Genomic DNA, 26,363 nt, shown 5'->3' on the forward strand with positions numbered 1-26,363 from the left:
TGGTCATCTTTGGTGGCAGTAGTGTTCAGTGTGTGTGTTATCTTTCCTGCTTCAGTCCGAGAACCGAGGTTTTAAATTTGCATGTACGCCGCCTGTCCTTTGCAGTTTGCCTTGAAAATGGCGGGGTGTTCTCCCGCCGAAATATCGGCGGTCGCTGAAAGTGTTACCTGGCTGAATTCCCGGAAGTTATTTGAAAGTTGTATACGCCAGGAGAAACTCAGATAATTCCCCTATCTCCATCCAGCCTGAGGCCAGAAAGTGCGTTGCAGTAAGTAGTTTGAACGTGACTGCGACGTGGAGAGACTTATTCTTCAAACTGAGTGTCATTTATGACCCTCGTAATTGCCAACTTTTTTTCCAATTGCGTTTAGAATGGTTGTGAGATGGAGTGTTCCAAATTGCTAATGTCATCTGAATCTCGCAGATAAAAGATTCGAACTATCCACAGCGGGCAGGATAAAGCTAGGTAGGGGTGAGCGGCAGGTTTCGCTTGTCAGCTCTGCTGGCGCCCTGGTGCTGGAGCGCCGGTCAGCCGCCAGGCAGGCAGGCCTGCCGGCAGAACCTCGCGGCGGCCGCTCTGCCGGCAGAGCCGCCACGCTCAGGTAGAGGTAGACGCCGGGTGCGGGACGCTCCACTGCGTCCGCGTCCCATGCCTCTTCTATCTGGCGTCTCTACCAGCGGACTTGCCCGATGTATGCCGCGCGCTGTCCCTTCAGTTGGAATACGCAGACAGAGCAAAGGCAGCCGCACGAGGTGGGGGACACAGCACCTGACACGGGGCCTCGAGTCCGCCGCTGGCGTGTTCTCAGCGGGCGGCGACTTCCGCCGACGCCGGCTGTTTATTTGCGCTGACAGCTGCCGCCTTGCGTCCCGCTCTGAGCTGTTTTGATTGGCGGAGGCCGCTGACGGACACGTGTGACAGACGGTGGGACCACGCGTGCCGCGCCATTTCTGCAAGTGGAGATTGCTCAAACATTTGATGCCATATTCGCGTCTGCATTTAGCTCTGCTCTGTCTTTCCTATTTATTTCACAAAATTTGCTGTGTAGGACATCCCCAACTGAGAGAAATGATTAATTAATTTAAAGACGTCTGCGACAGTTGCACTACTGATTTATTCAATCCACGACCGGTTTTCGGATGTAAAAATCCATCTTCAGGTTCATAAAATTATTGTACTTGGTCATGCATAATGTGCGGTCGGGCCACTCAGTACAGCTTCACCAAATTACTGCATTTTAAACGGAAACTGTCAGCCCTCGGACTGGGACTGGGACTGACATTATGCATGACCAAATACAATAATTTTATACACCTGAAGATGGGATTCAACATCCCGAAACAGGCCGTGGGTTTGATAAACCATCAGTACAACTGAAGCGGATCTCTTGAAACTAATTAGCCCTATTTATATATTTCCCATCGAGCTACTGTGGATTCTTTCCAACTGTAGCTCGAAATACGCTTAGAGTTCTTCGCATTAAACGTAGTTGACATCTTAATGGACACCGTGAGCGCTTCCTGAGCAATGGGTAATCACTCCTAAGAATTTAAACTGGTTTACGGCTTTATAATTTCTTGTGAGAGTACTATACGCCGATCCTACTAACTAAATAAACAAGAAAGTACAGCACGGTACTTAACAATCACATCCATGTTGAAGCTGTTTCCTTTGCTGGCTGCTGACGTCTAAGGCAGGCTTCGATTCCTGCTGACCACCTTAGTTTTCTTGTCGTTCAAGAAAGGGTCCACTGAACACCGTCATGGTTGATGATAAACTGCTTGAATGAATAATCTCTGATTTTTTCTTAAATTTGACGACCTGCTACGCAGCAATTCACGCTGTTTCATATGTTGTTTGAAGACGTCTAGCACAGTATCTCATACGTAATCACACAAATGTAGAGGAGAGTATTGTACCTTGGAACACAGACTTTGGCCTCTAGCCAGCCCTGTAATAGAAGTTTAACATATTTGCTTATTCCATTCTAAAATGTTAGCGTTCCCTTTGTGTGCTGCAGTCTCTTCTCTGTAATTACATAAATTGCTACTGAAAGGTAAGATTTTTACAAATGTAGAAAACTGTTCCAAGTTACATGTGCCTACGAACAAATACGCTATTTCAATTTAAAAGTGTTTCAATCGAGAAAATATTATTAATACAGTATTTAACAGTCTGTATTACATTATTACTCCACTGTATATCAATCAGTAAGATAAAGAAGAAGGATTGTCAAGAACCAGTTAAAAGTTAAAAAGATTTTGTAGTTCAAGCTGTTGGTACCTAACACAGATTTCCATTCTCGAGACAGGGAAAATTGGTAAACCAATAAAGAAGTTCACTTCGTTTGCAATTGTCACGTGTTCCGTGGTAATACGGCCTTCTGATTCAGGGTACAATAAGGTGCATTACTAGTGAAGTATGGCTTAACCGTCCACACGTCATGTAACTAGTTTATTGATTTATAGAATGTGACTCACCATAAAACTCGGTAACTGACGAATTAACATAGATACATTGACTGCCGGCCTTGAATCATCCAAGGTTATTTATCGGCCGAGACCTTTTTCGAGTGTCTATAATTGTTACACACATGGCCTTATGAAGTTAATTTCTTTAGTATCGCTCCTGCTAGACCATGTCTATAGGAATTATACACAACCTTTAATAAGAAATAAAGAATCCTTTCAGCATTTCAGACGATTGAAATTTATCTTTTCGAAGCATGGAGCAAAAATAATTTAAATTCTGAATTTGTAATACTTCAACATGTCGGTTTACAAATTCATAGCAGATGTAACAACATATTTGAATCAATTAATACGTTCTTACTTTACAAGTCTGAACAATGAAAAAGACAGTACAAGCGCAAGAACTTCTCATTCGGACAATCCTTACATGTAGCTGCCAAGCTTGAGAGGAGGTTGTAATTGACAAATATGAAGAGGAACCGTCTACGAATTTCGGAACCTAATGTACACAGCCTTTCCGGGAGGCCTGGGCAGCCATATACATCCAGCGTAAAGTATGTGTATCAATTTGATGCACATGACCTGCCAGGGAAGTCACCTTATGTATCCGTTTGATATACAAGGCAGCATTAATATATTATACATCATTTTAATACGCAGAACTCGTAATGTTTACAAACGCTGCACAAAACACAACGTCATGTCTCAAAAACAGTAGAAAATGCACATTATGTGGTTCTAAAATCGGTCATCAGATTGAAACACCGAACAGGGAAAATCATGTGTTCCTATGTACACTACCATCTACGTACAAAACTCTGTCCTATACATGGTGCCGGCCGGAGTGCCCGTGCGGTTCTAGGCGCTGCAGTCTGGAACCGGGTGACCGCTACGGTCGCAGGTTCGAATCCTGCCTCGGGTATGGATGTGTGTGATGTCCTTAGGTTACTTAGGTTTAATTAGTTCTAAGTTCTAGGCGACTGATGACCTCAGAAGTTAAGTCGCATAGTGCTCAGAGCCATTTGAAACATTTGAGCCTGCACATGGTGATTCAAAATACCTGTCACAGGCTTCTAGAATTTGTAGATGGGACTTAATAGATGAAGTTTTGATAAGGAATTCATGTTCGGGAGTGTACTTTTTGTTTATACCCTAAGTTTGAAGATGGGATTACTTTCAAATCTCCACCCTCACGGTACGCAAACGAGCTGAGAAGAGGGGCCTTCATCAGTACCTGTTGTAATTATGACAACACGTAACACTTTCGTCCGATTACAACAACAATAGCGAGAAATTAGTACGTTCGAAAATAGGAAGCTAGGCTGTGGTGCTCCACGCAGGCGCTATACTCTCGACTTTGAAGAGGACGTCCTCCGTCACGTAGGAGAGACTCCGAGGACAGGTACTCGAAACATCGCCGATGCCATGTGCTCCTGCAGCATACGGGTCGGAGCACACTGGCGCCGCTGAGTGCGTACCGTGAAGCGAAGAGATTTACAGGTGATCCGATCCTCAAACTGATTTTACATCCAAACGGTACATTTCCGTGCATGAGTTTCTCATTAAAACTTCATCTACTAAGTCCTCTCTACAGCCCCTCTAAGCCAGTAATACGAATTTTGAATCACACTGTATACTTACTTCTGTCGCTACGGATTCTATCCCGATATGGACACGAAATGTTCATTCAAAATCAACACCTGTGCCCGAAACACAACTGCAAGCTGCTACTTACGCACTTGGAGCTAGCAGCGCTACTCCTCAACAACGAAGTGGTCCACCGAACTAGCATCATATTGCAAGTCTCCCGCCAGCAGTAGTTATGTGAGGTTACTACTTAGCTTATGTTACGAGGAGGGTAGGAATGTTCTCAGGTAACATCATTATGCATTATTGGATTCATCCAAATTGCTTTACTAATACGCCACACCTCTGTTTGCATTCTGTGCCGGAAACAAGCTTCGTGAACCCAGCTTTGCTAGTTGTTAACAAGGCAGGTGGTTCGTTTCAGTGTAAGCACTTTTGCGAGGTTCACTGCCGGCCAATTACCGGACGCTTGTAATGGCAGCGTCAGCAGGTGGTGCGCGCCAACACGCGATCAGCAGCCACACGAAGCTGCCACACCCGCGCCCGCAATAGGTCACGGGACCTCACTGCGCCACGACCTTCTGTAACGCCACTGCGGCCCCTGGTCGGAAGGGTAGCAAGTGTTTCACTACGGACACTTCCTACCCGAAAAGCTTGGAGTTCATCGCCATCACTATCCTCCTCTTCCTCAGCAGGACCATCATACATCGCCGTCCTCCTCATCATCATCATCAATATCATCATCATTTCTTCTTCTTCTTCTTCTTCTTCCTCCTCCTCCTCAATATCGTCGCCGTCGTCCTCCAACTCATAATCCATATCGTCTTCCATCCTTTTTCTCAGATATTCATCATCCTCCGCCACCCACTTCCGCCTTTACATCCCCTACCTCCATTCCGTCATCCTGTTTCTCCCTTCCATGGTGATTCTCCTCTTGTGTTCCATTTTCTTCCTTCCTATCCTGCTACTCCGCTAAGTACTCTTCCTGTATGTTCTTTCAGAGTAATTCCGAAGAAGTGCTCTGCACGGGTCAGTTTTCGTTCCTCACCTAACCGAGGAGCCATCTGAGTGGAAAATTCATCCCTCACTGAAGAATTCGGGAGCGGGGTAGCAGAGGCGCTTATTCTCTTCAATACTTGATACTTACCACTTTCTTTTTCGCTGTTATTTTACCTTCTGCCATCCTCGTAAGGCACTTTTTCTCAGATTTTTAAGATTTTTTTTCTGATTTTCGGTGGGTCGACAATTTTTAAGATTCCTACCGCCTTTCTCGCTACGGCACACTAGCAGTAAATGTGTGGCTAATGCCAAACACCATTTAAATAAGATGATAAGTCACGGCTTACTAAAGCTTGTTGTCACTTGAACAAAAAAGTATCCTTTCTAGCGTAGTAAACTGCAGTCACTATTTAATCCTTTCAGACCCTCTGGCTACAATTGTGTACTTTTACAGTCTGTTAGCTGCAACAAAAGTATTTCTTCCCTAGGCGAACCTGAGCTACACACTTGTGAATGTTCAACCTTTTCATCGCGCGCAAGTGCTACCAACCGTTGGGCATCACCATAAAAGTATCAACAAGTCAGTGTAGCAGTGCGCTGCAACTCGTGACCACCAGAATACACGGTTCGCTACATTCCAGTGTATAATTGAATACTGTTGTTGTTATTTTGCATGGAAATTATTGAATGATCATTTTACTATTTATTACAATAGAGAATATTTCATAATTAGTCATTTTACACCTTTAAGGCGGAGCCAAGTGAACAAAGTACATTTTGGAAACGGGTACATATTTTTGTATAAATCTTGCTCCTAGAATCATTAAAAATCACCTAAGGCCACTACCACATAAAGAAAAACTTTTTTTCCTCCAGAAAAATTTCGGGTCTGAAAGGGTTAATAGACGCTGAGCGGACTGGCGTAGTGGTTGATGAGATGGGATTAGCCGTTATGGAACACCCAACACTGCAGTTATGGCCGCGCGGGATTAGCCGAGCGGTCCAGGGCGCTGCAGTAATGGACTGTGCGGTTAGTCCCGGCGGAGGTTCGAGTCCTCCCTCGGGCATGGGTGTGTGTGTTTGTCCTTAGGATAATATAGGTTAAGTAGTGTGTAAGCTTAGGGACCGATGACCTTAGCAGTTAAGTCCCATAAGAATTCACACACATTTTTGAACTGCAGTTGCGATTTAAGTTTCCCAAAGTTGTACTGAATTCATCTACAGGAGTGATAGATTCGAGACTTCGTCCCTCTTCGCGAATACTGTGCCAGTGCGCTCTCTCCAACGACTTTGCTTCTCGAGGGTGAGTGAAGCCATTGGCACGGTCATAATGTTTTACAACATCATACGTATCCATTATTTCTACAGAACTTCCGTACTACCAGAAAAGGCTTTCCACTGCTCTGTACAACACACAAAGGCGACAGTAAGTGTTTTCTTTGAGATTTTCATTAGTATATTTGTATCTTACGTTAATGGTAGTTGAAATGACAGCATGCTGCCGCGGGCTTAGGTTACCATACAGGCTACTCCTGAACAACGAAGTGGTCCACTGAACTAGAGTCATATTACAAGTCTCCCGCCAGCAGTAGCTACGTGAAGTTGTTACTGCGGTGATCGTTTCTCATCACGAATGTATCAAACAGCAGCAGAGTGCAAAAATCCACAGTCCATTATAGAGTTCTCTACACTGTCTGTCAACGTCGTGCCACAAGTGGTCAGTTTGTGATACGCCATTGGCCACATAATACGGTAATGTAATGTACTTTCGATTTTTGTACATGCTATTTAATGAAAAATGCACAACAGACGTGCGTGTACGTGAGAGATGCTGGAAGAAAAACAATCGTTTATTTGAAGCCAAGGAACCTTCCTTAAATTCGATGGAGTGTTAATATGTGACTTGAAGAAGGTCGCTTCATCGATTCCAGTTGCCTGTGCATAAATACTCATTTTGACGCCATTCGGTGGGTCCATCAAGCTGTTCCGTAGGTTGCGTTCACAGTGGGCCGACAACGATCGTCAGACACCGTCGCCAGAGTTTACCCGATATCATCAGCCAACAGCTCGGTCAAAATGCGTCCCATCTCCTTCGCCAGTTTCTTGGCGGATTAAAATCTAAAATCTATTCTAACATGGCCAGTACTGTACACTCTTTCTTCAGTTGTCAGAGGAACAAGTTTCGCGGGTATATGAGATGAAGAGAGAAACGTTGTATTACATACTCTAGATGATACGTGGTGACGTTAAAAAGCAAGAATCCACACTCTCTGCATAAATTCAAATAAATTTATTAATACAGACATATGTCAATTAGTCTTCAATGGCTATCAGTTGCGGCCCGCATCTCGTGGTCGTGCGTTAGCGTTCTCGCTTCCCACGCGCGGGTTCCCGGGTTCGATTCCCGGCGGGGTCAGGGATTTTCTCTGCCTCGTGATGGCTGGGTGTTGTGTGCTGTCCTTAGGTTAGTTAGGTTTAAGTAGTTCTAAGTTCTAGGGGACTTATGACCACAGCAGTTGAGTCCCATAGTGCTCAGAGCCATTTGAACCATTTTTTGCTATCAGTTGCCATGTGTGAAAGACAAATATAAATTTTAGAACAGCATACTCCGAACACCTAAGGCAGTGAAAAGTGAAACACTTACACCACATTTGCAGACTACCTTATATAACAGAATCATCACCTTACTGGCATAAAAAAATCATAGAGAAGTAATAATAATTCGTAGGCAGTTATTTCCCTCCTGCCACAACTAGAAGATGATCTATTTTAAGCATCAAAATTGACGTACACCATGTTTTGCACTTGACTTAGGTGAAATGTACTCGCAGTTGCGAATATGGAATGACAACAATCAAATTTGAGCCGGATCGGGACTCGAACCCGGGTTTACAGCTTATCGCGAGCGCTCGCCTTTCCATTTTTTTATCTCATTTTGTTCTATATTGTTCGTCGAATTTGTTCGTGCCGGACGTCCAACGACACCCATTCTGGTTGTTCGTTGATCCGTTCACCCAGCTTTTCTTTACAGAAGGCAGCTAAACCCACTGACCGAACACGCTTTTTTTTCTCGATATAGTTCGTTGAGTTTGGTCTGGGCGGATGTCACAAGACATCCGTTCAAGTTGATCGTTGATTCCTTGACTCGGTTTTTTTTTTGTTACAGAGAGTACTCAGCCCTCTGACCGAACACGCTCAGCTACCGTGCTTGTTGCTGCCCAATTTACGTCGGGATACTTATCAATGTTGCTTCGTTTTCCTCTTCTCTGGCGTTCTAGGGAAAGAAAAATACATGGCAGCGGTGGGATTCGAACCCACGCCTCCGAAGACACTGGTGCCTTAAACCAGCGCCTTAGACCGCTTTTTTTTTTTTTTTTTTTTTTTTTTTTTTCACGCTACAGCCGTTCAGTAGACTAAACGAGCACAAGGTTAAACTCACACTTCCATATACTGTCAATCATGTGCCTACATCGTACATGCATATCCGAAGGAACTTCGCCTCGTATTTCTGAAACAACACAGGTACTGTACTATCGAATTCCTCGGTTGAATAGACAATTTTTTGAGATTATGATCTATGATACAGATTTTGCGCTTGTTGAGATGACACGCTGCATTTTAAGTATAGTGTTGAAGCTAAAATGGCTAGACAGATACTGAACATGCATAATATTATATAGCTAAGGATTATTATTAAATTTTTAAGTTGTTCGAAACTTGTGGTTACCACCTAAGCTGCGATAACACCATAGATAGGAAGGCATATCCCTGTTAATGTGTTTCTCATCAGGGTGCCACACACCGCATCTTTCTTGTATTAAATTTAAAAATTATCACAATCCAGTGATTGCGTGTGGGAACGTCTCACGATTCGTCCGAAGAAAAAAATCTCATTTGAATTACGCCGACAATTATCCGAAGTCTTTACGTGGGGGCATTAACATCGGTTGCACTGAGACTGCTCATGTACTGGCGCACAGATCTGAACAGATCGGCCGTCTTCAATCGACGTCGGACGTCGACGGAATACTCCGACGTCGGTGTAACTGTTGTGGCAGCCTTAAAGATTCATTTACTGAGTTTCTGAAATTGACCGCTACGAGGATCTTCAACGGCCGTTGAAGGATCATCGTAGGAGTGTTTGGCGGAAGATTAGTGATGTGGTCTACCAACACAAGTACAAGGATAGCATACCAATAGGGACAAGAAAGGAGGCGTGAAGGGCCCCAAAACAACAAACATCCATTTATTGCACCATTATACACGCACATCATGATATATGAGACATTATAATTGCCATACTCAATGAATAAACAGTATGTATCACAAAGGGCACACACTGGAGTTTAATAAATTACAATGGCACATCAACTCCGCTATGACAAACAGTGTGCATAATGAAGGCCGAAAACTTTACCAATGTAAGAAATAAAAAAAATACTAGCATAAAATTAACTAAAATGCCTTGAAGGAAATGTTTATGAGAAGAACACGACGGGTCCGCAAGGGAGGAGGTAACACAATACTTAACTCGGGTGCACCAAACCAAACAACGGACACCAGGCCGCGCTGACAACGGACACGTAAGGCGCGCAACTACTCTCTCCGTTGCGGTTGAGCGCGTTCCACCCAAGTAATAGCTACCTGAAACATTTTAATACTTGGAACAGTACACCAGTGATCAGTAAATTAACAAAAACAATAACACGACATAAAAATACAATATTTTAAGAAAATCACGTCATATGACTATAAGCTTAAGGTCTTCCGGTAATTAACAGACTAAATTTTTCAGTACCCAAGTTGCAATTAACGCAACAGGAATTAAATCATTTAAGTGATAAAGTTACTTTAAAATAATATACAGCAGAGGACCAAAAATGCCCGGATCAGTACTCCCCATTGAAGCAGTTCACACAAATGGTACTCCACGGCTCCGAACACAAAGCCCCATACAAATGCAGCACAACCACGTCGACCCGGCGTACTACCAGAACCACCAGGCAGCAAACCAAAATCGTACTGAGCCAAAACAAGAACCGACCCTTAAAATAACGAGACCTAGTCCGGGCCGGACAACAGACCAAATCCCGGGAAATCCATAAGAAACCTCAGCCAACTTAATACCAAAACAACCATTTATGAACACTATGCAAAACACAAGACCTCTCAGTTCAAAGGCTTCCGTTTAGTCGCGAAGGTGGCTCCGACCCGCCTGCTGAGGTGCCAAGCGTCGTACGGAGTGCCGAATCAAGCTTAACCTGCGTTGACGGAAAGAGGAAGCACCACAAGATTAAATAAACTCCAATCTAACTGCGCAAGGCAAATTCTAAGGAGTGCCACTCGAAGACTATGCACTTGAAGATCAAACATAAAGCACCCAGACTAACGTGCCGCTGAACGACGCACTTCCATCACCAGCGAGCGTCTAGTAGAATACGGAGATCAGCGTAGCCCATCGATATATATCCATGGGACGGTAAACGAGGATAGCCATCCCAGCGACGGAGAGACAGGAGGACGAAATGACATCCCGCCGCACATAGAAGGTATTTTAAACTCAGGCTCGACAAACTAAAACAGGCGAGATTTTGCTCCCCTTGCGAATCAAGTTAAACGGCACACCACGCCGCTGTCCACACTATTCGCCCTAAAATCACGGTCCGGTCTTCCCATCGGGCCCCACTCGGCGTCCAGACGCAAACAACCCCAGCCGAGCCGAACTGTTTTCACGCCAAGGCAGCCACACACGCCTCCAGCTAAGCCCCGGCCAGCGATCACACACGGAAACAACCGCCTAACGCCAAAGCACCATCTGAGTGAAAACTCAGCACTAGGATCTATAAGGACTTGGAAATAAGCGAGCACCGTAACAATTAGGAAAAATAATAACGGGACTCGAACGCAGTACAGACAGACCCGCTTTGTTTTTACTGCCTACTGGCAACATCTTTTGCGGGACTGTAATATTTCGACTCTCGGTTTGCGGTGCTCCACCGTTTTAACAGTCTTTACGGCTGTGTAAATGTCCGCATGTGAGACTGCGCATCGCCGGTGAGAGCGCGCTAAGCCGCAGCTTACGTCACGCAGCAGCGGCGGCTGCAGTGGCGGCGGTGGCGGTGGCGGCCAGTGTGTTTGTTGTGTCTGTGGTGCGTTGGCCGGCTTCCGCGCCGTGGCGGCCCGCAGAAAAGCCCTACGACGGCGGCGATCCTCTTACCGTGTCAGCTGCTGCTTCGTGACCCTCCACTCTGCCCTGCCGGCGGCGAGTTCACCTTCCAGCGTCTATGCGCTACCGGTGTATCACTTAATGTTTCACCGTTTACTTCGAGAGTCTGTTTCTTTCTTAGCAGCCGTGTTTTTTATTCTCTTTTCTCTCTCTCCTGTCATTCCCACAAGGTACTTGTTTACGCGTGTCTCGTCACTCGTTTCATGCGGCGTGTCACAATTTCCTCCCCTGTGGCAGGCTATTAATGTCGAGAGTAGCAGTTCGTCCATATTTTCTGTGCTGAAGTGGATTCGGGGCGAAGGGCCAGTTCGGCGAAGGATTGAATTGCGGCAGTGGGTCGTGCAGAGGGTGCAGGTTGGTGGAAGCTCAGGTAAACAGCATCGGAAGTCAAATATTTTCTTAAAATTCGTAGCGATGCGGTACGGCTAGGACAATATTTAGACTGAAGTCAGTGGCGTTTCAGAAACTCACGTTCGCAAATGTCCGGCAAATGGGTTGTTTGCGGACCCATGTTTACTGCAACATTTCTGCTCCTAATATAAAAAAAAATGTTCAAATGTGTGTGAAATCTTTGGGACTTAACTGCTAAGGTCATTTAGTCCCTAAGCTTACACACTACTTAACCTAAATTATCGTAAGGACACACACACACACACACACACACACACACACACACACACACACACACACACACATACACCTGCCCGAGGGAGGACGCGAACCTCCGCCGGGACCAGCCGCACAGTCCATGACTGCAGCTCCTAAGACCGCTCGGCTAATCCCACGAGGCTCCTATTATCCTACACTTCCAACTGCATCACTTTTATTAATTATGATAGATCATTTATATTCCAGTGTCCTCTAGGGCTCCGCTACGGTAGCAGGTTCGAATCCTGCCTCGGGCATGGATGCGTGTGATGTCCTCAGTTAGGTTTAAGTAGTTCTAAGTTCTAAGGGACTGATGACCTCAGAAGTTAAGTCCCATAGTGCTCAGAGCCATTTGAGCCTCTAGGGCTCCCTCCAGTACTTTGGAAGTTATACCGTTCTATCTTCCGGCCGCTTTTTCTGTTACTTTTTCCCACTTGTTCTTCGGAGAATTAATCTCGTTAGTCCACTAAGTTTTCAGAATTCTTTTGCAATACCATATCTCAAACTCCTCGATTCTCTTGTTTACCTTTTTACCCACAGTCCACGACACGCTTCCTTACAATGTTCTGATCCAGACGTAGAGTCTCATAAATTTCCCTTTAAGTATGTATTTGATAATCGTAATGCTCGTTTGCTTCTTACTTCCGCTGTGCCCTCCTAATTATGGTGCCGGAAAATATCGTTATCTAAGACGGAGATACCTTTATAGGATTTCTTGGGTTCAAACACTACGTTTATTGTGGTCTTCCCAGTCATTCCTCGTCAGGACTGCAAAATAATAAGGAAATGCGCGTTTTACGAAATAACAGAGCAGATGCAGGAAATAAATACGTCTAGTGCGAGTCGATCTCGTGTAGAAGTGCAAGACCAGTAAAATCGCACAACCTGTTTAGCGTCCATATAGCAGCACAACGTAATACCGCTGCTGGAAGCGTCTGAAAGCTGACAAGGAAGGCTAGGTCAGTCGTCAAAATATTATTTTCATAAAATGGAATCGTCATCTCAATTATCAACATGAGAGCATGGTAAGAAGTTACATTAGACCTCTGCAGTACCGTAGTACTCGTGATTATGTAGGGTATGTGAACATTACACTGGTAAATGATCGAAAATTGCTGGTTGGCGGTACTACTGTGTGTATTGCGCCCAAATGTCGAGGTGGTTACGGTCGACGTCCCCGCTCCAGCTAGACTCTCGGTTGGCAAGCCTGGCACGGCGGAAGCACGCCTCTATCGGGAGGAAGCCGTGAGCTCAGGCGCGTGGAGTTGACAGCGACAGTCACCGCGGCAGCAGTAGACTATCGCGTGTCACCCGCCGCCTCCATGGCCGTCTCCTCGCGCGACAGGTGGAGCGCTCGTCGCGAGCCTGAAGACGCCAGCAAGTGGAGGTAAGGCCCACGTACCGGCCGAGTCCGCGTTGCAAATGTCGACATTCGCACGTCACACACATTCCAGTCGAGACAGATCCACTGCTGCATATAATTTCCCTTGAAGCTGCTAGTTTTTGCGAGGAATTTATCTGCTAACTATATTCCCGGGTGGACATCCTCCAGGTTCACGGCTTGTCAATGGTGAGTAGGAAGGAGCTAATCGTCCAGTTGACATGGAACGAAGGGGAAGAGGGGCGCGACGTTGCACTTTCGTTCTATATGACTGCAACTGTGAATCATCCACATTGCAGTCAATCAACTCATTCGATTACCTGGATGTGACACTTTATTGGGCAATTGTGGAATGTCAGATAGGCACAAAGGTAGGTAAGGCAGGTGACAGACTTCGGTTCATTACTGGTATGATGAGCAAACGAAGTGAGCCTACAGTGGAGGATGGCTTGAAAAAAATGTATATCGTACGCTAGAATATTACTAAAGTGTATGGGACCAATACGAAATAGGGCCAACAGAGTGTGCAAAGAACGGTATCACGGATTGTTACAGATCTGAGCTTCAGTGAGATATTTTTAACCTGAAGTAGCAGATTTTTAAAGATAGTCGCCAACTTTACCGCGACAGTCTAACTACCAAGTTTCAGGAACCACTATTGAGGAATCTAGGAGTTTGGAAGGTAGGAGACGAGGTACTGGCAGAAGTAGAGCTGTGAGTACCGGGTGTGAGTCGTGCTTCGGTAGCTCAGTTGGTAGAGCACTTGCCCGCGAAAGGCAAAGGTCCCGAGTTCGAGTCTCGGTCGGGCACACAGTTTTAATCTGCCAGGAAGTTTCATATCAGCGCACACTCCGCTGCCGAGTGAAAATCTCATTCTACGAGTATACTATAGGCACGTGAAGACAAGACTAATTACAGCGTGCTCAGTTACACTACTGTGTGTTATTAATACCGAAAATATTTAGAAGGCCGTAATGTATTGCAAGCAAACACTACATACCAAGTAAAGTTAAATAATTATCTCCTGTAAACAACTGATGATGTCTAATACGAATAGGTGAAAAAATGTTTGGTTAAAGCATTTACAGAGTATTTCAAAAATGACCGGTATATTTGAAACGGCAATAAAAACTAATCGAGCAGCGATAGAAATACACCGTTTGTTGCAATATGCTTGGGACAACAGTACATTTTCAGGCGGACAAACTTTCGAAATTACAGTAGTTACAATTTTCAACAACAGATGGCGCTGCGGTCTGGGAAACTCTATAGTACGATATTTTCCACATATCCACCATGCGTAGCAATAATATGGCGTAGTCTCTGAATGAAATTACCCGAAACCTTTGACAACGTGTCTGGCGGAATGGCTTCACATGCAGATGAGATGTACTGCTTCAGCTGTTCAATTGTTTCTGGATTCTGGCGGTACACCTGGTCTTTCAAGTGTCCCCACAGAAAGAAGTCACAGGGGTTCATGTCTGGCGAATAGGGAGGCCAATCCACGCCGCCTCCTGTATGTTTCGGAGAGCCCAAAGCAATCACACGATCATCGAAATATTCATTCAGGAAATTAAAGACGTCGGCCGTGCGATGTGGCCGGGCACCATCTTGCATAAACCACGAGGTGTTCGCAGTGTCGTCTAAGGCAGTTTGTACCGCCACAAATACACGAAGAATGTCCAGATAGCGTGATGCAGTAACCGTTTCGGATCTGAAAAATGGGCCAATGATTCCTTTGGAAGAAATGGCGGCCCAGACCAGTACTTTTTGAGGATGCAGGGACGATGGGACTGCAACATGGGGCTTTTCGGTTCCCCATATGCGCCAGTTCTGTTTATTGACGAAGACGTCCAGGTAAAAATAAGCTTCGTCAGTAAACCAAATGCTGCCCACATGCATATCGCCGTCATCAATCCTGTGCACTATATCGTTAGCGAATGTCTCTCGTGCAGCAATGGTAGCGGCGCTGAGGGGTTGCCGCGTTTGAATTTTGTATGGATAGAGGTGTAAACTCTGGCGCATGAGACGATACGTGGACGTTGGCGTCATTTGGACCGCAGCTGCAACACGGCGAACGGAAACCCGAGGCCGCTGTTGGATCACCTGCTGCACTAGCTGCGCGTTGCCCTCTGTGGTTGCCGTACGCGGTCGCCCTACCTTTCCAGCACGTTCATCCGTCACGTTCCCAGTCCGTTGAAATTTTTCAAACAGATCCTTTATTGTATCGCTTTTCGGTCCTTTGGTTACATTAAACCTCCGTTGAAAACTTCGTCTTGTTGCAACAACACTGTGTTCTAGGCGGTGGAATTCCAACACCAGAAAAATCCTCTGTTCTAAGGAATAAACCATGTTGTCTACAGCACACTTGCATGTTGTGAACAGCACACGGTTACAGCAGAAAGACGACGTACAGAATGGCGCACCCACAGACTGCGTTGTGTCCTATATCGTTCACATCACTTGCAGCGCCATCTGTTGTTGAAAATTGTAACTACTGTAATTTCGAAAGTTTGTCCGCCTGAAAATGTACTGTTGTCCCAAGCATATTGCAACAAACGGTGTATTTCTATCGCTGCTCGTTTAGTTTTTATTGCCGTTTCAAATATACCGGTCATTTTTGAAACACCCTGTAAATGCATTCAGTTGCACAAGAAGGATGATATAACGGGCGATCACACGGCTCCGTTCGAAGGCCAATTAGGCAAAACCGCCGTGATCACTGACGCAATCATCCCGCCAGTGCTCCAGGTTGAAGACATCCGCATGGTAAAACACCGTATCCTGCTGTGTGAAGAAGTCTGTAACTCCTGCTGGAATCCCTCGTCCGACAAGAATCGTCCACCGTTCAAGGCTTTCCTTAAGGGACCGAAGGCGTGACAATCGCTTGGGGAAGACTATAGGCTGGGTGCTCGAATGGCTCCCACGTGATTTGGCGTAACTTCTGCGTCGCGACGTTTGCGATATGGGAACGTGCGTTACCATGGAGCAGCAGTACCCTTTGTCGCGCACTATTCCGCAACGGTCGTTTCCGACGGACATGCTGCCCCACATAGATTCTTCATTCTCCTGCCGGCCGCGGTGACCGAGCGGTTCTAGGCGCTTCAGTCCGGGACCACGCGGCTGCTACGATCGCAGGTTCGAATCCTGCCTCGGGCATGGATCTGTGTGATGCCCTTAGGGTAGTTAGGTTTAAGTAGTTCTAAATCTAGGGGACTGATGACCTCAGCTGTTAAGTCCCATAGTGCTTAGAGCCATTCGAATCACTTCATTCTCCGATGGGTGTCTACCTGTGTTTGTCCTTCAGCAGTCAAGAAAAGAATAACAGCACGTTGTTCCTGTTTTGACGCATTTCGTAAGGGCGTCGCCACAGTTCACGTTTCCGCATTTACCGCACGCACGTCGGAAAGACACGAGCTGCCACACTAATCCCTTGGTTACATGTCGGTGCTTATATTCCTGCATCGGAGTTGCCCTACGTTGCATATACGCTGCAGTAACGCCCTCAAAGTAAACGTTTTGATCGCTCTTATATTTATTGTTATCTGCAAGATAATTGAAGTCGCAGCTGAGGATGACGCGATGCAGATATTAACAGTCCTTAATCCCTCCTCCTTCCTTTACAGAATCAGAAATTTGCGTTCAATTTTAAGGAACATAGTATTTCAAGCGTCCTAATGTTTATAACGTCATATCTCCTTAACTGTGTGTCGTTCAATGATATAATTTTGCTGGTACATCCAGTGGTATACGCAGATAATGCCTGTAAAATGTGTTGTGAATAGAGCAGTTAGTAAAGAAGTACTAAATTAAACTGTAATAACTGATGCTCAAGTTTTACCGTAGGAACAGTGAAAACGTAGTAAGCACTAATCTTTTCATTATTCATTGAGATATGGTACCATCGATAAAATGTTTCAAAATGGCTTTAAATTTTGTCTAAAGTTTGTCGGACTTGCTAAGTGGTCTGTGGACAACTTTCAGCTGTATAATGGAGTGACAACATTGAAAATTTGTGTTGGACCAGAAACCAAACCCGGCTTTGCCGCTTGTCGCTAGCCTTCGCCTTTATCACTTCGGCTATCCGAGCGCGCTTCACGTCCAGAGCCAAACTTCCATATGTCGTCGTCCAAGTGCCTACAACCTGCGCTCACATAACCGTACTCACATTCATTATGTACCTTCATTTTCATTGAAATCCACTTGCCCGGCTTTCAAAATCAGCTGGAGCAGATTTTCAATGTCGTCATTCCATTATACAGCTGAACGTTGTCAATATTCGCAACTGTGGATACGTTTCATATATTATCTGTAGCTGCCGCAGTGCCTATTGCTTCGGACAGCATGCACTGTAATTCGTGGATGAATATAGTCTGAGTTCGACATTGCAGAGTTTCTAACTTCAGTACTTGACTTACTGTGTTAAACCTTTAACGTAAGATTACACCTCTTACTGGGAAGATTATGACAGAACTGTAAATTTTTAAATTAGGCAGATGATTATATCAAATATCGAAAATTAAGTTGTCCCTGAAAGGCGTTAGATAGGCAACGTGCAAGTGTAATCTTGTGATCGTTTAGTAATATTGGTATTAGCTATAGGCTGGTAGCTCAGGCAGGTTGCTGTTGCTGACCATGCAGCGTGTGTCCCTGGTAATGCTCGTGCAGTGTCACAGTTGTCTTCTCATTGTCAACAGCACGAGAAGTTTTGCGGTCTATATTACACTCGTACCCGTACAAGATACAGACTGCACAGCAACTGAAACCTCACGATGCGCAACAACGTTCTAAATTTGCTTTTCGGTTTATCGCACGGATCGGAGTTGATGACGCGTGAGTGGGCAATATTGAGTGGAGTGACGGAGCACATTTTACACTACAGGATGCAGCGAATACATAGAACTGCCGAATTTGGGCTACTGTTAAATCGCGTATTGTGCACAAAGAGCCACTGCACTCGCCGTATGTGGCTGTGAGGTGTGGATTCATAAGCGCGTATATCCTCGGTCGTTCTTCTTTGAAGAGAATACACCCAGAGAGCCTGTAAGGTGTACCGTGACGTGTGCACGTTACGAAAACCTCCATGTACAGCCTGTTACTCCCTCTTTGGAAGAGCGAAACTGTGTTGCCACCACAGTTTTCATGCGAATAGGGTAACACTTCTTGTAACTCTCTGAATGATCTGTTGAATGCTGAATGCAACCTTCCACGAACGTGTAGTCTCTAGAAATGTTCCAGATCGTGAGCCCTTGGGGCTTTTGGCCCTGGGGATATTTGAATGAACGTGTTTACCACGGACAAGTTCAGTCTCTACAAAATCTGAGGGCCAGTAAACAGGAACACACTGCTCATATACGACGGAAACGGCAGCGAGCAACGTCCACGTCGTTTTGCGGATGCAGCATCTCATCAACGTCTCCGGTGCTCATATTGGGCAAATTTTGTAAGCGGAGGTCAATAATAAAATCAATATATGTCTTTCTCATCTGTTTGATCTTTTCTGCCTACGCCCCATTCCTAATCCATCACACATGGAAAAATTTCAGTGAGTCTTTCTCGCATTCACAGCGCCAGATCTGCACTCACAAAAAAAAAGCACTCCGCCTTAGGCCACGAGATGCCTATCGGGACCATACGACCGCCGTGTCATCCTCAGCGGAGGATGTGGATAGGAGGGGCGTGGGGTCGCCACACCGCTCTCCCGGTTGTTAAGATGGTATTCTTGACCAAAGCCGCTGCTATTCGGTCGAGTAGCTCCTCAATTGGCATCACGAGGCTGAGTGCACCCCGAAAAATGGCAATAGCGCATGTCAGACTGGATGGTCACCCATCCAAGTGCCGGCCACGCCCGACAGCCCTTAACTTCGGTGATCTCACGGGAACCGGTGTAACGACTGCGGCAAGACCGTTGCCCAGATCTGCAACCAGTGGTCAAAATTGGAACTAATATTTTTGCAGCATAAATCGATTCCGCGTTAACATGTTAGAATACCTATCAAGTATCGGTGCCACGCGATGATTAAAGCCGGCGCTTGACGTCTGTGAGTAGCTGCAATTTAGTTATAGCCACCCGGTACATCCACATTTATCTGTCTGCAGTGTTAAGCCTCCCGTGGTGTCAAAAGCGGAGCATGCACGAATCTGCCATACTGCCCTTTGCATAACCGGCGCCGTCGGAGTGTGTCTGCGGAATAGGAATCTGGAAAGCGGCTGACGGGTCGTTAAGTGGGCGTCCTGTGTAGACTGGTGACGCCTGCGTAAACGAGACGGGCCGCACGGCGCCTCCAGGAATAAAATGGCGTAGCGGCGTGACACGGCCGGCCATGATGGATAGCCAGCCCCGCCTGAGTCACGGCGACTGTGCAGTCCGGCAGCCGCCAGCCGCCTACCGCGGCCAGTAATTGCTCGCCCTTAATCGCCGACCGCACAGGGCTCGTCCCACGTGCGAGTCGCGCATTCCGCTGATTGGCCGGCCGGCGAGCGCGTAATTTGTCCTCTGCCGTGTTCCGAGTGACATCGCGACTGCTGCGGCGGCGTCTGTGGCGGTAGCGTCCACGCCGGGAGCGAAGAGAGTCGCAGCGTGGTTAGAGAGCGGGGCGCTTGTAATGTCCCGTCAAAATCGACGTCGTTAGAAGACTGAGCACCAGCTTAGTTGTGCAACCGCCTCTGCAGCTCGCTATTTCTACGGTGCTCTGCCCGCAAGCAGCCGATTCGAATTCTGGAGGTTAAAGAAACTTCCGCCGCCAGTGTTTGGCAAAAGGGGCAGGAGAGGTGCTGACGTACAGTTCCACATTACCTCACCATGCACCAATTCAATCCTCTTCGTAAACAACTACGTTTGCATACAGGATGACAGTTATTGAACTAGGACTTTCAAACTGCACGGTTGGCCACAGGGCATGGTGGGAATTAGTACGCGCTGTGTGGTTTGGTTTAGCGACGAAGCGCACTTTCTTTTGGATGGGTTCGTCAGTAAGCAAAATTTGCGCATATGGGGGGGACTGAGAATCCGCATTTCGCGATCGAGAAGTCTCTTTACCCTCAACAGGTGACTGTGTGATGTGCAGTGTCCAGTCACGGAATTATCGGTGCGATATTCCATGACGGCACGTTGACTGCGGAATCGTACGTGAAGGTTTTGAAAGATGATTTCACCTCATTATCCAAAGTGACCATGATTTCGACATGATGTGATTCGTGCAAGACGGAGCTCGAACCCATGGAAGCAGGAGAGTGTTTGATGTTCTGGAGGAGAAGTGTGTGGACCGCCTTCTGGCTCTGGGGTACCCAGAGGCCACTGGCATGGGCCTCGATTGGCCGCCATATTCTCCAGATCTCAGCGACTCCTTATGGTGGGACTATGTTAAAGATAAGATGTACAACAATAACCCCAAACCATTGCTGAGCTGAAAACAGCCTTCAGGAGGATATCGACGGCATCGACATTCCGACACTTCAGCGGGTCATGCACAATTTCGCTATTCGTCTGCGCCACATCATCGCCAATGATGGCAGGCATATCGAACATGTCATAACCTAAATCCATTTATATTGCTGAATAAAGTGTGTGCGCGTCGTAGTTTGTAATTTACTTTTTTCATATAGTTCAATAATTGTCACATCGTACATACTCCCCAAGTCACCGTACGGTGCGTGGCGGAGGGTACCGTGTACCACTACTAGGCATTTCCTTTCCTGATGTACTAGCAAATAGAGCGAACGAAAAACTGCTATCTACACCCCTCCGTATGAGCCCAAATTTCTCGTACCTTATCTTCGTCGGCCTTACACCAAATCTATGTCGGCGGCGGTAGAATCGATCTGCAGTCGACTTCAGATGCTGGTTCTACATATTTTCTCAATAGTACTCCTCGAAAAGAATGTCGCCTTTCCTCCAGTGATTCTCGTCTGGGTTCCCCAAGCATCTCCGCAACACTTACGTGTTGTTCGAAACTACCGGTAACAAATCGAGCAGCCCGTCTCTGAATTGCTTCGACGTCTTCTTTTAATCCGACCTGGTACGGATACCAAACACGCGACGGGCACACGAGAGTAGGTCGCACTAGCGTCCTATATGCGGTCCTCTTTACCTATGAACCACACTTTCCCAAAATTCTGCCTATAAATCATAGTCGACCATTCGCTTTCACTACCACACTCCTCACATGTTCGAACCATTTCATACCGCTCTGCAACGTTACTTCAAAACTAGCTAAAAAGTCAAGGTTGTTCTGACGAAGGCGATGGTGGTAATCGTCGAATGCTTGACGTTTTATCCCGTTCAGACTCAAACCATTAAAAGAATTAGAACATGGGAGAATACAATCGCAAGTCATTTCTCTAAAAGACTGTAAAATTTTCAGATTAAGTGGTCAATGGAGCCGGCCTCTGTGGCCGAGCGGTTCTAGGCGCTTATGTCCGGAACTGCGCGACTGCTACGGTCGCAGGTTCGAATCCTGACTCGGGCATGGCTATGTGTGATGTACTTAGGTCAGTTAGGTTTAAGTAGTTCTAAGTCTAGGGGACTGATGACCTCAGATGTTAACTCCCACAATGCTTAGAGCCATTTGAACCAGTTTGTGCTGCGCGGGTTTAGCCGAGCGGTCTTGGGCGCTGCAGTCATGGACTGTGCGGCTGGTCCCGGCGGAGGTTCGAGTCCTCCATCGGGCATGGGTGTGTGTGTTTGTCCTTAGGATAATTTAGGTTAAGTAGTGTGTAAGCTCAGGGACTGATGACCTTAGCAGTTAAGTCCCATAAGATTTCACACACACAACCAGTTTGGCCAGTGGAAGTAAACGTTTGTTCTCTAGTTTCAAAATGTTACAATTTTTCCTAGCTGTATTGTACTTTTATTCGTTGATGTTCTCTGGTTCTTCTGGAAATCAAAACTTGTACTTCCGAAATGTGTCAAAAAATGGTTCAAATGGCTCTGAGCACTATGGGACTTAACATCTGTGGTCATCAGTCCCCTAGATCTTAGAACTACTTAAACCTAACTAACCTAAGGACATCACATACATCCATGCCCGAGGCAGGATTCGAACCTGCGACCGTAGCAGTCCCGCGGTTCCGGACTGAGCGCCTAGAACCGCTAGACCACCGCGGCCGGCCCGAAATGTGTCATCTTTAATGTAATTCACATAATAAACGTGGTTGATTCGATTTGTTCTCTTGAATTATTATTTTTCGATACACAGTTGGTTACCAATCGTTGGCGACAATAACATATCTTGGTGTCTGCGTTTCTCCTGGGTGACCTAGACTGGAGTGACTACTTGATAAGGAGGAGGTAGCTCGCGAAGCCATCGGTCTGCCAACTGTTATTATTTATCAGTTTGGTAACACTATGAGGCAGAATCAGTGGAAGTGCTTTGAGTTTCGTCACGCGTGTACTTTCAATAAGCGTCACGGACTTGGTGAAGAAACCATTCAGGCACTTGCCACAGATTACAACCACTGAAACTCAATATTGTTAAATTGTGATGTGTTGCTTCTAAGGACAAATGCATGACCGCAGCGCTATCTCATTTAGTAACAAAATTCGTTTGGTAAGAAACTAGGGAGACTTTGAGACGTGGTTTTTCCGTATTCAAGAATGGAGAAGTACAAGAAATAATAAGCGAGGTAAGAAGTGTACGAGAGGGCCTTAGCAGAAGAATGGATAGATTAGTGAGGCATTTCTACGGCACCCGTCATTAGTGAACACAGCTCGAAGGAGCAGTAGATGGGGCAGAATGGAAGTGGCAGCAAAGAAGTGAACATGAAAAAAAAAAGTCGTAGAAGTTGGGTGTAGCAGCTACGCCGAGATAAAATGATTAGCGCAGAATAGGAAAACATGAAGGACTGCATCAAACGAGCCGAATTTCATGACACAAGGCGAAGTATCCGTCATTATGGTACATTCGGGGCAAAAAAAGTATCTTTTGACATTAGAACAGATTTTTGCTCTACAGTGTCCGTCAAGGACTCGACTCTTCCAATGGCAAGAGGCTGCTTTTAGAGGAGAGCGATATCTTCCGCCTCCTGTTGCTGCAGTACAGTTGCACGGCGAGCTGCCACTTCGCGTCAGCTGGCGGCACCTTGCGGGAGATGTGCCCTGTGTGGAACCGTCACGGCTCGGGCTCTTCACACGTGGTGGCGGCCGCACAGTGCGAGATACAGAGCGGCGCTGAAAGGAGATGCGGGCCGCGTCGCTTCGGCTTCCGTGTCAGACCTCTTTTGTGACGCGCGCGTCGCTTTGTACCGCTCCGGCCCGCGGAAACCCACCTGCCTCTCTGCGCGCCGTTGGCCAACCGCCACGTCATTCAGCTCGCACAACGCACTATGCACGCTGTGTGTTCCAATAACAGGACGCTACTAACTTTTGACGACGATGACTGAAATACATTCTGCGGAACTGTGATATTTAGCTGAAACTTGTACAGAAATTAGACTGCGATGGTAGAGGACTGATTGTGAAGACTCACTCTCATTTAAAGGCAGAAATGTTTAAAATGAAAGTTTTCTCATTAATTCGCGGTAGGAAGAGGGTATGAATACCAAAACCTTATTTATAACCGTAACTCCGCAACGAGAACGAGAAACCTCCTATGACAGTGGACGTAATGTAAATTTTTAGATAAAAAAATAAGTGCTGATGGAATTCCTGGTATTTGCACATCGATGTATAATTTCTGTTCACCGTCTGAGTTATCTCGTGGGTCCGGAGACATCGAGCCAATGAAGCGATTGGCGACTTCATTGTACAGTGATAAATGACTGATCTATCTAACAACATTCGTACGTAAAAAGAATGTACGTAAAAGTGAAGGAAATGATCAGTAAATCGATCTCAGGATGGTTCCACTTCGCGATGATGAACAAATAATGAAACAGCACTTAATATATCCGGTTGTTGTACCATCGAACAATTCGAAGTAATTACAAAAGGCTTAGATATTACAAGAAGTTGTGTTTAAGTCCAGTATTACCACAAGGAAACTTACTTGTAACAAGAATAACTGACTACTCGGAAATCTTTTTGCTTGGCCTGGTAGCAAAAGTCTTCGGCCATAAAACTTTACTTTGACTCGATAACATGAATTATTTTAAGATAAAGCGGAAAAGAATTTACGTAGCATCACAGTAATCATAATTGACATGAGAGCAGGATTGTAGTCCGTTCCCGAATATTTCTTGAGCAAGAAGTATAAGAAACCACAGAAAAAATTGCAAAGTCAGTTAAAGTTCAGAGAGAATAAATAAAAACTTTGAGATATGCCGATGAGACTGTAATTTTGTGAGAGACGGTAACGGCCTTGCAAGATCAGCTGAACGCAATGGGCAGTGTCTCGGAGTTATAAGTTAAACAACAAAAAAAGTAACATGTGGGTAACGTGGACTAGTACAATTAAGTCAGTTCATGATACGGTAATTAGATCCGGAATTGAGACACCAAATATGAAAACGAGTTTTGCTATTTTTGCAGAAAGACTAGCTAGAAAATCATATCTGAAAAAGAGGAATTTGTTAACATCTAATATAAATTTAAGTGTTACGAAGTTTTTCCTGAAGTACTTGTCTGGAGTGTGACACGTGAACGATGAGCAATTCAAACGAGAATAGTAGCCTTTCAAAATTTGGTGCTACAGAAGAATACCGAAGATAGATGGGTAGATCGAGTAACAGCTGCATTCTGTGTAAACTGTCGTATGTTGTGACTGACCCAATTACATAATTAATTCATCTAGACGCAAACTTGAGTTCTTCTTCCCCTTTTTTTTTATTTTTTCGAAACTCCAATGTTTCATTATGAGAACTGATGGTCTCCCCTTACCATCTTCGATAAAACAATTTCCCATATATCTCTACATCTATATTGTCACACAGTACGCTAGTCTGACCGTGGAGTCTGTTTAGTTGGTTGTTACAACCAGACCGTGATAAAGTGATTGTGAACAACTGCTTCTCTCTACAAGAGCTGCCTCTTGTGTGTTCGCCTTGAGGCGTCTGCTTTTTTTTCATCTTGGACGGTGTAGCTCGCCGCACCAACAGCAACAGCAGGTATTAACGTGCGCATAACATGCGCTTTGTTGGCGCTGCAGTCCTTTTACGCGGGACATCACACTAAGTAGCTACGACCTGTGTGCGGCATTCTTTTACGATAACAGCTCCACGTCGATGACAATGATGGTCTCTGCGTAGTGGGTAACTGCCGCGATGCAGCGTCATACTTGCTAACATGGATCCAGACAGCTCCCTTTACACAGGTAGAGATGTAGAATTATTTTTGCAACCTTTTATTTTACTGTCGCTTAGCACTACAAACTCTCATGGTGCCTGAAGAAGAAGTTCTTTACATTCTCATTCTTCTTACTGGTTTTTATCCGTCATCCAGAGTTTTTCTGCAACTTTCCAGTGTCATTTGGACCTCATTCTTGTCGGTGCTACATGGCACATCTGCGAACACCGTACACCAAGGAGCTTGTGCTGCGACATTTTCTTATAATACATCGATGACGAGATTGAAAACTTATATAATTAACGAATAGAACTGAGATTGTCACTAATGGACAATTTGTCCAGAAACACATTGTCCATTAGACAAGCCACGACAGACTGGCGATATTTTTGAGGAGAAAATACCTCGAAATTGGTAACAGGTAATTTGAGTGTTGCTGAATTCTCGAAAAAGAAACATTTTTACGAAGCCAGTGGACGTTCCTACAGCTGGCCTCTCGTATTTTTACGGCCATTACCACAGTCGCGGTCAGTTGCCTGTCAGCGGAGCGACCTCATAGGCCCTATAATTAACGCGCTTCTTTCAGCAGTAAAAGCGACCGCCCACACTCACACAAATTCCAGCAATATGCCCGCTGAACCGTGCCGCTTATACTGCAGAGAGGAGCCGAGCAGCGACACGCGGCCAATCTCCTCCGAGACGCGGCGTGCAGAAACAAACCGTTCGGCGGCCGGGCAAATGTTTATACACATCTCTGCCTTTCCCTCTGCCGCAGCGCCTGCAGGTATCCCAAAATACAGGCGATGGCGTGACGCGGCCGCTCATACGAG

At 45.7% G+C, this 26,363-nt stretch overlaps 1 protein-coding gene across 1 annotated transcript in view; it reads left to right on the top strand.

Moving 5' to 3' along the window:
• Window positions 1–26,363, top strand: part of LOC124712154 — a 1,187,639-nt gene that overhangs the window by 630,406 nt on the left and 530,870 nt on the right. The gene's annotated exons all lie outside the window — the stretch shown is intronic.

The sequence above is a fragment of the Schistocerca piceifrons genome, chromosome 8 (genome assembly GCF_021461385.2).
Source record: "Schistocerca piceifrons isolate TAMUIC-IGC-003096 chromosome 8, iqSchPice1.1, whole genome shotgun sequence".
Taxonomy (NCBI): Eukaryota; Metazoa; Arthropoda; class Insecta; order Orthoptera; family Acrididae; genus Schistocerca; species Schistocerca piceifrons.